The sequence below is a fragment of the Dermacentor silvarum genome, chromosome 4 (genome assembly GCF_013339745.2).
Source record: "Dermacentor silvarum isolate Dsil-2018 chromosome 4, BIME_Dsil_1.4, whole genome shotgun sequence".
Taxonomy (NCBI): Eukaryota; Metazoa; Arthropoda; class Arachnida; order Ixodida; family Ixodidae; genus Dermacentor; species Dermacentor silvarum.
Window position 1 is genome coordinate 19,562,969 of NC_051157.2, and position 13,469 is coordinate 19,576,437.

General features: G+C 45.3%; 1 protein-coding gene across 1 annotated transcript in view; it reads left to right on the forward strand.

Annotated features, from left to right (window-relative positions):
- The first annotated feature begins 509 nt into the window (after positions 1-509).
- The window catches only part of LOC119449583 (ATPase family protein 2 homolog), a 103,925-nt gene continuing 90,965 nt past the window's right edge, over positions 510-13,469 (forward strand). Inside the window, exon 1 of the mRNA XM_049665317.1 lies at positions 510-529. The gene's annotated coding sequence lies outside the window, so the exon portion shown is untranslated. The remainder of the gene's footprint in view (positions 530-13,469) is intronic.

The window sequence follows — 13,469 nt, forward strand, 5'->3', positions numbered from 1 at the left end:
CGATAGCAGAGCTCCCTGCATGCTCTATAGTGGGAAACTGTGCTAGCACGACAACGAGGCACCACATAAAAACTGATGTAAACGGAGCGTTGACTTGCAATTTTGAAACAGGCAAGCTTCGCGGCAGAACAGGGAGCGTAGGAAACATGGTACGGGCCCCTAACAAGCAGACGAAGTGCTGCGCAGATGGATGCGCACAAGCTTCCGCCAAGCAGAGAATGCGCGCGTTGGCTTTGCCGCAAGGTGACGTGACAAAATTTATAGTGCAAGCAGTAGCCAGAGCCAACACCTACGAGATAACTTTTCAGGCCTACGGGCGAACTTTGGACGTCACTTTCCGCAGTCCGACAGTTAGCTGGACCGGTTTAGGAGCAAGGCTGAGCTGTTGACTGGAAACTATTCAACATTGACTGGAAATTATTCAGTGAGGAAGAAGGTGCAGGCATCTTGAACATCTGAAAGGTGAGTGTGCCCGGAGCACATGGATTGGTGTGGCCATTCCTCTGACCAAATTACGACGTACGCGAAGGTAAGAGCCTTATCTGCACTCGAACAATCTTCCAGTACTACATCTCATTCCTCCTGTCATATGTGTGGCGCCTTGCGCATGGCGTTTGTAAATGGAAGCGTCGAAAAACACAACGGCGATAGCAGAGCTCCCCTGCATGCTCTAAAGTGGGAAACTGTGCTAGCAAGACGACGAGGCACCACAGAAGAAACTGATGCAAACGGAGCGTTGACTTGCAACTGAGTTCGTTGAGCAGACGAAGCAGACCTATCGTGTTTTTTTTTTCAGTTTTTTTTTTCAGTGTTTTTTTCAGGGAACTAAAAATACAGTTGCCTGAAACACATTGCGCAATCCGGTCTGTTCAGATGCGTTATCAGATTAGGCAGCCGTTACTTACGCGACAAATAGGAATGACGCTAATTAGATAGTGTTACGCGCTATTCCCGCGCAGTGAAAGACGCATCCTGCCGAGCATGGAAGAATGCGCCAGAAAGACGGTAAAGACGACGATCGGAGTAGCGCTCGTGTTGTTGTTCTGTCATCTTGCCGGCAGCCGATCTCTCTCTGTATATATCTTGTAAATACAATTTCCCATCCCTTTTGGCTACTCTCATCCCCGTGGCATATATTGGGAAGTTCTTCAGTATTCATTTTAGACCACATGTTTTCATTGCGAAATTGAAGCCAACAGGTGATGTCATGCTTGATTAACAGATATCCCAAGACTAGCGCCTCCTTCGACATATTAGAGCCCTAAATTTGCTGAAATAAGCATTCGTGTTACAGTTCAGATCATATCAAACTGCTTGACTCACTCTGCTTGGAAACTGTTAGGTGGATTGTCAATGTATTTCGTAGCACACTTTAATGCCAGATATCTCGAAAGTAGTGCTAGGCTTACTATTTTTGGCTAAGCAAGCATGGTTTCACTTAAGCTTGGCTTAAATTTCCCTTTTGAAACAAACGCTTTAAAGTGAGGAATTACACAGTTAGAGAATATTTTAATTAGCAACCTGTGCATTTCGATTTTTCATACAAATAATTCCCGTCTCTTCCATAAATGCACCTGAAAAGGCCGAACAATGCAATCTTTCATAGCGGAATTTTTGAAAGCATATGTTTGAACTAAAAAAAAAAAAAAGAACAGGTGGTATACTCGGGCACTGTGCATTGAACATCACGTAGAAGCAGCTCAGGAGGACGCAACGAAGGAGCCAGTTTACCACAATATTATCAATAAATCTGAACTCTTGATTATGAAGAGAAATAGAAGGATGTCTTTCGCAAAGAGCGACGTTCTTATATACTTTTGAAATGTCTCAAGATGGTCTGGTTAAAGTGCCACATCTCCAGGATGCCTGCAGCATGTCTGCTCTGCAGTATTATTTTTGCTTCTTTGTTTTGTGTTATGCTTGGTGTTATGCCACCACAACTGAACGCCACGACAAAGGGGTGAATGCGTAACTAACCTGATTTCGCCAGTGTCATCTTCACGAAGGCCAAGAAAATTATCTGAAGTGAAAAAAAAGGACAAAAAATATAAAAGGACGCGTAGCAAGTTTACGTCTGCATGCTAACCAGCCATTCCACTGTGTGAAGGTGGATGACCAGCGAAGCTGTTTAGCGCACTACACAGAGGTGACACGGAATTTTGACCAGAGGTACGAACATATTTAGTGTCCTGATCGGTCCTGATTGTCATCGTGACAATAAGTACGCACGCACAATCGCGTATCCCCTCTGTTATTAAATCTGTCCGTCACGTAAGACGGACATATCCCCTTAGGCAATGACTCATACCCCCGTAAACGCGGCCTCCCCATTACGACGACGGAAGAGAAGTGAAATTCTGCGCTGGAATGATGAGAGGCAGCGGAGCCAGCTGTGGAACAAGACGACGACGAACGTGCGGGAAGTGTGGCACGAGCGCGTTCGCGCAGTTGCGCCGAGGGGCGCCAACCTTTCTCCCTTGGTCGCCTTATCACGCGCACACTACGTTACGCACTACGCCATACATTCACAGAGACACATCGTTCTAGACACATGTGGCCGTTAAACCGAGCTCCGACGCGAGCGGCGATATGTGTTTCCTTTTGTTGCTGGCTCTTTCACTCTCACTTTTTAGAGGAGAGTTTCAAGTGGTTTCAAGGGAGAGTTTTTCTGCGCGGACGCCATAAAATCCCGGATCCTAGCCTTAGACAGCTTCGCTGTAAAAAAAAAAAACATTTTAAATTTCTATCCAATTTCCGTGAGCATATATTAACCGCCGCTGATCCTGACGTTATTGCTGTGTAAGTTCATCGCCTTCAATATGAAACATTGCGAATACACTCGCGCTGAAACAGTTGTAAGCTTCACATTTCATGGTTACTGCCGTGCTACAGTGCAGTTCAACAGGGGGCGTACTGATAACATGGCTGTAGCCGATATTTACTAGCGATTAAAAGCGGCATCCCGTGGCAGGCAGACTGCCGAGTAGTAACATACCATGGACGAGCGTCTTTATCGCTTAGTTTAAATCGCATGACAATAAATTCGGCACATTTACAGTCGGCCACCAAAGTTTACGGATACGGGTTGCACAGAAAATGTAATTTCTTTGTTAAGGCATGGCGCTTCTTATTTAATGGATCACTGCGTTGGTGACAAATGAATACTGTGGACGAAAACTTTGAAGTCATCGCAGTGTTCAGGAATCGCCGAAATGTAGTTTTCTTTCGGAAATTTCGGGTCCCGCAAACTTGTGTGGCCGACTGTACGTGCTCTAGGGTACCGACACGATGGCTACCACACTGTCACCTTAGTGCCGTTGACAAAGCGTGTGAACAGAACAGGCAAGCTGCCACGCAATAATTTATGCAAATTAACCCTAATTTTTTTTTTCAAGGATTAATCTAAAGGCATATGGGGAATTCCTAACTTCTGCAGTTCAGTGCACTATACTTTGATTATTTAAGAAATCAGTCTATCATCTTTTGTTTTATTTGCCGGTCATTGAGTTCACTTTTAGCGGTTCCACAAGAGAGTCATTGTTGATGATGAAGATGATGCTTACTAAATATATGCGACGACTCAAAGCTGTAGCGTGATGTGACGTTGTAGTATGGCACTCTGTTTATTGGCACATTCGAATGACATTCGGGTATTCTGCATGAATAAGCCAGTAGCGTTTCATGTACCGTAGAGTTGCGCACCTCAGCCATGTCGCTCGGTCTGTCTCACGAAACAGATGGGTCCCGTCACTACAGGCTATGCGATGAGATTCGCGATCACCCGTGCTCTTCGCACAAGCTGAGCGACAAACGTTTTGGACTTGTTACTGCATAACGTTATTCTGCAGCATGGTGCACCTCGGCAACTCCTAACGGACCGGGGCAGACAGTTTCTTTCGAAGGTGATCGAGGAAATTGTATGGTATTGCTCGACGCAACACAAACTGACCACTGCCTACCACCCACAGACCAATGGCTTGACGGAGCGACTGAACCGAGCAATTACCGACATGTTGGCAATGTATGTGTCGCCCGACCACCAGGATTGGGTCACTGCATTGCCTTTTGCAACATTCGCGTATAACACGTCAAGACATGAGACCGCTGGTAATTCGCGTTTCTTTCTCTTATTCGGCCGAAGTCCTACGTTGCTCATGGACACGTTGGTGCCTTCTTCCACGTGTCCCGGTACCGAGTATACTCTAGAGGCTATTTCCTGCGCTGACCATGCACGTCAAGTTGCCCGCGCTCTATTCAGTTAGTCGCAGATCCACCAGCAACCTCGATACAATAGCCATCACAGGACTACCCACTTTGCCCATGGGTATCTTGTCTTTCTCTAGAGCACAGCGCGCCGTGTCCGGCTTTCTGAAAAGCTGCTGTTCCCCTACACCGGCCCATACCGAGTGTGTCGCCAAGTACCGACGTAACGTACGAAATCACTCCATTGTCTTCGTCCCCATCGGCTCAACCCCGCACCGACATCGTGCACGTCGCCCGCCTGAACCCCTACCATGTCCCAGACACTGATTAAACGGTGTGTGCAGTGAACATTTTCCGTGCCATCATACTTCGACTGCGCCGAGTCGGTGCTTTCGCAGCTGGGGGGGGAGGGGGGGGGGGGGGGTAACGTTACGATCCATGTACCTATCCTGCGGACGAAATAAAAGTGGCATAGCAGACGAGAAAGAGGACGAGCTGTATCCCGGCCCGCCATCTTTTTTTTTTTTTTTTTTTTTTTTTTGTTCTGGTGTCACACGCTGTCATCTTTCGGGGTCGAAATCTAAAGTTAAATTAAACGTTCTACGTTAAGATTTCGTGTCCTTACGTGCGGATTGGCAACACGGTATTTGGACAAGACTCCGTTTCTGTCCATAAGTATAATTAGGTCCCTGCGTGCCTGATGTATTCGTATCAACTGCATATTTATATTTTATCTTAATTTAATTTTCAGACAATGCAGACCTTACTGGGGCTATGCATGATTGGGAACACAAGGCAACGCACGCAAACATGAAATTACAAGTCATTAACGCAGTACAAAACTCCCAGTCACATTCTAACAAGTTAGGCATTTAACGCACGTAGAACAAAGACTGTATTATTAAGACCTATAAATATGCGAATAAATTATAATTTGCATCTTGTGTATTACCCGACTTAAATAAATATGGCAAATTATATTATAATTCTAGCAGTTACGTTTTCAAACAATATGCTTTGAAACGAAGATATCGACAGCGTGCTGAATTGGTTATCGCGCCTTGTAGGCATGACGTACAGCTGCAGAACAGTGTTGCCATTTAAAATGAAGCTTCTACTTCATAAATTATTTTTTATTCACACATTAATTACGCTTTTCTGGTATGGGGCTTCACAAATTTCCCAAACTTGCAATAACTACACCTGATGCAAGAAAGTTTATCAGAATACTTTTTAATTTGCCACATGATGCCAACACCGGTTAGTTGTTTCATAACACTGGAATTTGACCTCTATTTACCTCTACAATTTAAAATAACTTTAGCGATCAGGCGCGAAATGAAAGAAAATCTACATTTTCTGCATGACCTTTCGTATCTAAAGCAAAACATTACATCGCGAAATACACGGTATAAAGAAGTGTGGAAAGTGGTAACCTCGAAAATAAATTACTCAAAAAATAAATTGTCCTACACACTGCCGACACTATTTAACGAATATTTCGAAAGTTGGCATAGATTTTCTACGCTGTACATCGATGGAATTGAGAAAATTGAACACATTAGGTGTTTAATTACATTGACTCTGTATTCACCTTTACACTTAGGTTTTCGTGCTTTGCATGTGAAATTCAGATATGCTCAGTATTTGTTTAACAGATTTGCTGTGTGGTATGTGAATCACTGAAATTCTTCTTGAATATTTCTACTCTTGTACCCTTACACTAATTGCCGCATGCTGACTGTTTTGTGCAAAGGTGGCTGTGATCCCTCGTGTTCCTGCCTCTACGAAGGCAAGCTTTTACCTACAGCATCCTTCATCAATGTGATGAAAAGTAGCATTATTATTATCATAAATATTATTAAAAGCAAGTTATAGGAAGTGTTCAATGCCATTGAATAATTATTTCAGGGGTAAGTACCGAGTATTACCGAGCATGCTGTCCCAATGTTCTACAGTTAAAACTCGATATAAGGAAGTCAGTAAAATCGGCACTCTACTCGTTATATCGAAATTTCTTTATATTAAAATTCGTCCCTTTATCCAAGTAAGTACAGTTTCCGATGAATTTTTTTTTCTTTTTGCATGGAAAGGGCCGCAAAACTTTGATTTATCGGACATTGAAAAAAATGAGACAAAAATCATTTCGTTGCATTTGAGAGCCGGCGACGGGTAATTTAAGACACGATTTCATGCCGTGTCGACGATATCCGAAGTTCACATCGGCTGTGAAGTCCGATCCTTCTTTTTAGATATTTTGCAACTATCTTGCCGGTTCCATAGAAGTTATTCAGGCTGCAAGAACGAGTGAACATTCCTTAGTGAACAGAAAGGCAGGTCGATGCGTAAGCCACTGCGAAAAGGGGCAAAGTGTGTCTATTACATGAACAGTTACCGTATATCTTATTGCACCGCTATAAATAGCAGCTAATTATGAAAACACAGAGCAAATTCCCCCTCGTCTTCGTGTATAACGAACTTGTTGTACCACTCCACTCAGCTTATACCATCTACGACATAAGCTTCCAGCTATACACAAACTCCGCGATGAGCTTTCTGACACCGAAGTCCCCGCAAATTAATTATCCCGGCCAAACGAAGCGAAGTATTCGGCAAACGGCCCACCGCCTCAGCGAGGCTTGGTCGGTGAAGCACTTATCCCACGGATCGCTGCCCCCATCGTTCGCTATAGAACTGAATGCATAATTTCGACCCGGTCAACAAGTCCAGATCGCGCGAGAAGGGTGTTCGATAGCAGGGTCGATGCGGGCGTTGTTCTGTATCTCTCGGCTCTTAATACCGTCCAATGAAGTTTGTAGACTGAATGAAGACAATGAAGTTTGAGGTCGTCGCTATAGGCGCTTGCCCGTGTGTGCGATTGTAAGTGCATGGTCCCACGCGCGTGCTCGCACACCGTTCGTGATGCGCATGTTGAAATATTTAGAGTACGAAAAATAGGAGTGCAAGTTTTGCCGCAGATTATTCGCAATGTGAAAACTAAACCGCATCAGTGGCGTTTTCCGTCGACCAGGCGGAAAACGCAGCCGGAGTTTCACAGAGCAAGGCAGAAGCCTATTTGGTGTTATTCATTTTTTTTCATTGTCTGGTCTTTGGCCTAGTACATGAATCTTGTTCCAGGCATAACAGCCTGCTGCTCCAGCGTGCGGCGTGAAACAGGTTCCGTTCGGGTTCAAAGTTCCGGGCTAACCTGAATAAATAAAGGGGAACAAAGGATCGCTGCCAAGGAACGCTGCAATCTTTCGCTGTGCGTGCTTCACCAATTTGCTGAAAGGTCATTTCGCTGATTGTTTTTTGTATAACATGAGCGCGCTAAGTCCTAGACTAAATAAGATCGCTGGGCTGAGTTATGGCTAGGGGCGGCATAGCTATAGGCGCTTACGTCGACGTTTCAGGAGACTTAAGCGCGTTGTATCAGAGTCACCGCAGTTGCTGCTGCACAGCACAATCCTGTTTCGTCTTTTGGTGGCAGGAATGTCGAAACGCTGGGCAGAAGCTGCGAGATTCGTCGGCGGGTGGGCCGACAGGGCCGGACGTCCCTTTGGGCGGCCGGACGCGCCCTTCCGGCACGCGACTTCACGCTTGCCTTGGCCGCCATTGTGCGGCGCCAGGACGTGTGTCGGGCGCCACAATGCAGCCCCGGCGGCGGGATGGACCGCGGCTCTTCGGACTCGTAACAAGCCCGCGGCTCGTCAGCCGTGTCCCCTTTCGGCTACGCTCCCGTGCCCAGGAGTCTTGTTGTCCCTATGCTAATGACTCTGTTCGTACACTGAGTGCACGCTCTGGCTGGCCCGCCTGCAGTGCCACCTCGTTTAGGCTTAGCGACGTCTCTTCCTCCGCCAGCGGCGACTGCGCTAGCGGTGGAACGAAGCAGAGCAAAACAAAAGCAGGTGGAGTTCGTCTGAGTTGCGCCCTACAGGCGAAGTGGGTGGGAGGGGTATTGCTTGCAAACAAAGCCGTGTTGGAGCGTGTCGCGCTGTTAAATCGGGTCGTTGCACCGATGCAATTGAGGGTCAGTGTCGACCGACACAGGGGACAGCCATGGACAAGCTAAAATTCAACTGTGCTACGGCTCGTTCGCGTCTGTCTGTCTGTCTGTCTGTCTGTCTGTCTGTCTGTCTGTCTGTCTGTCTGTCTGTCTGTCTGTCTGTCTGTCTGTCTGTCTGTCTGTCTGTCTGTCTGTCTGTCTGTCTGTCTGTCTGTCTGTCTGTCTGTCTGTCTGTCTGTCTGTCTGTCTGTCTGTCTGTCTGTCTGTCTGTCTGTCCTGTCGGTCTGTCTGTCTGTCTGTCTGTCTGTCCGTCTGTCTGTCTGTCCGTCCGTCGTCGTCTGTCCTGTCTGTCCTGTCCGTCTGTCCTGTCTGTCTGTCCGTCCGTCCGTCCGTCCGTCCGTCCGTCCGTCCGTCCGTCCGTCCGTCCGTCCGTCCGTCCGTCCGTCCGTCCGTCCGTCCTGTAATTGTAATTTGATAGTATGGATGAGAGGATGTACAATTTTGGAAAAGCTTCGAGTGGCGAAGTTTTAAAAGCGTTGCGAGTGTTGCCTTGTGAAAGTTGTACTCTAAATCCAATGGCTAAAGAAACTGCTGCTCCAATCTACGCTGTGAAGGTGGTCACGCTGTGAAGACGGGTAAACGATGCCCACAACGATTACCCGTTGTGACGTCACTTGAATTCACACACGTGGTTCTAAAAGAATGAAACCAGAGACAAGTGATATGTACTTAACCACACCCTTTATTACTTCACAACGACATTATATTCACGCTGTTCTTCTGGCGTCTTTACTTTTCCTGGTCTACCCATGGTAGCCTGGAATGAGCTGAATGAGTTGGTAGACCGTGGTGACGTCACTACGTGATTTCTATGCTGTTGGGTACTTTTCCACTCGGAGTAGCTTACGCAACCATAATATTTACCGGGAAACACACGCGGGAGATGGAACGTGCTTCGCATTATTCGCAGCCGTCATTAGCATACATTATACGGTTTGTACTTCACACGAGGGTTTTGAATGACATCAATCTCTTTCGAAGCAGCTGCAAACCTAATCTTTAAGGGAACACGTCGGAGGGTGTTCCCATTGCTCACACGCGCCTTATCATCCATCATCTGGTTTTGATGCTTGTTTTGTGGTTTTTCTTTTGAAATCGAGTGCTGAGATGTATGCTGTATGCCTGATTTCAAAGGAAATATGCGGTTTGTATCCAATTCCTACCCTGGCGTTTTCTGCTTACGCCAACGACACGAAAATTTCCTTGGCTAATAGAGGTATACAGCTTCGCTGTAAAAATGATTTAATTATTAATTTAAAATAAGACTGATGTATTTATCGATTGATCGCCATGCCAACCGACTGACTGACTCAGTTATGAAAGTATCCGTTGCGTATACGGGAAATAACTACTGATCGTTACAGAGACGGTAAACGAAGCCTTGACATGTGCGTATTCCGTAAGGAAGAAATGCTGGTTGCGCACAAATTTCGCCTAGTTCAACATCAGGATGAACCAGGCTCGTCGGTGTTACTGTCCTCGCAATTACAGTATTTTGAAATCGTACGACCTGCTACATTGTTAAGTTTCGACATTTAGCACTCTCGTTGACTCAACCTTCGCGGAAGAAGAGTGAAAAAAAGAAGAATAAGCAATTACACGGCTTCTTTCGTCATTAATTCGGTCCGTATTTGCTGTCGCTAAATAAATGAAGCGACTTAGTAGTTCTATGACAGCGTTCACCCTACAACGACTCAGACATCTTCGTGCTCAGGTATAGCTCCGCGACGTTGTGTACGTAATTAGGCTTTAAAAGTGCAGAAGCGTTATTATTGCATAGATGGGTCGTGCTAGCTCAGGCCATTCAGAACGTCCTCTTTCCTCATACGGTGCGTCTCTGAATTATTGGTTAACTTTGAAGGGGAAGTATTTTTTTTTGTTTCCTGGTACAAAAACTGCAGAATACGTGAAAATTAAGTCAGAGATTATTGATCTTTCTTTTAGTAACTTTCGGAAAGGCGTATTTTTGGGCATGTCGTTCTGTGAACGTTTAAAAAATGTCTACGGCATTTTCGCTGACAATTGCATTGATGTAACTTCAGAGCACTGCTTGCTGTGCGACCCTAATTGATTTATTGGTTTGTATAGTCCATAGAGCGCCACCATGATTTAATGAAACGAGAGTGCTAGGTGTAGCGGAGATTCACGAGGGGCCCGTTGTGATGCCTGCTACAGTGCCCGAGAGATAGCCCTGAAACAGCACAAAGTTGAAAGAAGTTAGTTGAAACCGGCAGGACAAATTGTAGTCGGCAGGCGTCATAAGACTGAAGCTAATCAAGATCTACAGTGCACGATACGAACGGGGGAATGGTTCTTCAAGCACATATGCAGAGCTGGACTTCAGAGGGACAGTGATCCGCAAATCGTTCGCACCGCTTCGGAGGTTTATGCTTCACGATGTTAATCATCTTCGGAGATCACTGCGCATCATATTGTGATAGTTCTCGCTGCCACTGGTTCAGAGTTTGGTGAAGGCGTCACCTACTTGCGACATAAAGTTGTACTTAGGGTTTAGTTCGTAAAATCCATTGTCTGAAGCTGCTTGTGTGTCATATGTGCCTCCGAGATGTGCGGCTTAGTTGGCGATTAACTTGCAGTAGTAAGTAAAATCCAGCAACCCAAACAAAGAAGACATATCACAGAATACCGATTTCAATAGACTCCTCCGATCTTGTTTTCTTTTTCTTAGGGCAGTAAAATGAAGGCACGAACACGCAGATGGCACCGTCAGCTGTTATATCCTTCGTTAATTGCAACATTGCCTTGACATGTCTTTTGGTCTGTCAAGCGCGGGTAAATTGTCAATGTAATTTCAATGTGCATCATCAAAGCAATACTATTGTTCGGTTTTCGATAACATCCTTCAAACAATTTTTGAGTATCCTTTTCTACCAAGAGATATGAGTCGGAATAGCCAGCTCTGTTCTCTACGGGAGTACGTAATGAAACAATGAAATATTATCAATCAAATAAATATAGTAAGGCGGGCCAATATCAGACAGATATTTGCAAATTGATCCTAATTCTTTGTTTTTAATATAATTGTAACAAAATACAATGGGAACATTCCTTGGTCCCTTGCCTTCCTGGTCTGAAAAAAAACAATAGCACTGGAATCAGTCCTAGTAATAAGTAATTTTTTTAAAACTAAAGGTATGATATGTCTCGTATTTCGTCGACCTCGGGGGCAAAATGGGACAGGTCTAGCGACAAATTGAGACAAGCCCAAATATAACCCAATTTATTATTTCGAAACGAAGCCCCTGGAGTAGGTCCTGTGGGCTACCAAGCAGGATTCATGGGTCAAAAATCACTGCAACTTCAACATTGAACGAGCACAGAGGATAGCGCTATCTTGCTCCACAACCTCTTGCAAAACAAACGCTGCCAGTTCCCTTTGGTTCGTGTCGTGGTTCTGGCAGAACACTTCATATTGACCTGCTTGCACGCTGAATAAATACTATGAATACGGCAGCCTTCGCTTCCTCTCGCCTTCTTTTGCAATGTCTACATTTTGGGCAAGACTGCGAGCATACAGGCCGCTTTTGCCATCTACTTGCTCTTGCGGATAGATGAGGTGAGATTGAGCGCAACTCAGCCCGAGCTTAAATTTTCTTTTCTGTGGACTGGCGAAATTTCATGGAATGTTTTACCATTTTACGTACTCTCGTCTTCGTTCAGGGGGTCTTCGCGAAACCCTCTGCAGAGTTAGTTTTTTGGGCGCACCAAAATCTTGCGGTGCAACTCGAATTAAGTAGTTCCGCTGATGAAACGCTTCAGCATCGTTTTGCATCTAATTTCCGGCGAAGGCAGCACTGAATGTCTTTTTCTTGGACGTGCGGCCCACTTTACACTTGAGTGCGGAAATTGGAGAGAGTGGTAAGGAGCAATGAGTTTAATAAAAATTATTTGAAGGCTGCTTGGAACGTTTTGTCTGTCTTAGCATAATAATCAAATATTCTTACTACAATGAAGATTCAGACGTATGGTGCCAAAATTTCAGGTACGCGTAGCTTGTGACAGGGAGAAATGAAATGAAATCCTTTGTTGATAGAGAACAGTACCAGGACGGCGGAGTACATGCCCCAAAAACAGGGGGGCTGGTTTCTTTTCTTTTCTTTTCCTTTCCTTTTTTTTTCTCTTTGTCGGGTCACCAACTCACAAGCACTCACTCCACATTTTTTTCCTTCCAGTGCGCATTGCCCTATCACGACAATTATCTAGTCAAGCAAAGTGAATAAATAGTATCATATCTCGGTTAAATATTAAATCCTTCATATTTCGCAGTTTGAAGATACGAAGTGATAAACTCGAATTGACGAGTTTTGCCCCGCGTCTCATTTAGGCCCGCCTTACCTACATTCGCCTTTAAGCGCACAACTCCTTTAATTAAGCGAGGCTTTCTGTGCCTTGTTTCTCGTGGGTTGGCGCGAATGCTGTCTTCGTTTCTCAAAAAGTAAAGAGTACCAATGCTTTAGATACGGCCGCCTCAACAAAACGTGTAACAAAAGCTGGGCCGGTCCCGGAAACCGGGTAATCGAGTGGGTCTCATGGGTCGCGTGTTGGAGTCTGCGCCTTGCCGGACATGCAGGCACGTAATCGCTATACAGCAAAACGTGGTGCAGAAGAAGAACAGTTTTATAGCATTCATTTGAGCGGCATCGCGAAAGCTGCTGTTTCACATAGATTCCAACATGCGCGTTGTATCTGCATAACTTTCAGTTAGTCGTATAGACGTGTAGCGTGTGTTTTTCTGTGCACACTTTTGTATACTGACAGAAAAATGCACATTCAGAAAAATCGCTGAATGATCTTTCATATACCTTAGTTCATGACGGCTTCAATTTTGAGCAACTTTCCTCTAAGATAACATTATCTAATTAACGTGGTTGTCGTTGCTCACCTTCCTGTTGCTCGTAGTACTATGTGTTTTGGACTGCAATAGTTAGAAGTAACCCCGTAGGAGGACGCTAACGGGTGTCGCAGGGTAAATAAAAGGTAATTATGCTGCCGCATTTAGCCAGCGTAGTGCCGGAGCTAGCCCAGCCTGTCACTGACGTCGAGTGCACTTGGCCACGGGGTCGAGTGGGCTGCTTGCCCAGGAGCCATATGGCCGGTTCTCGCGCTAACGCAGGCACTTGTGGTGCATTTACGACATTACGTGAACTTTCTTTGTTTGGTAAAAGCTCTGGAAATGTTA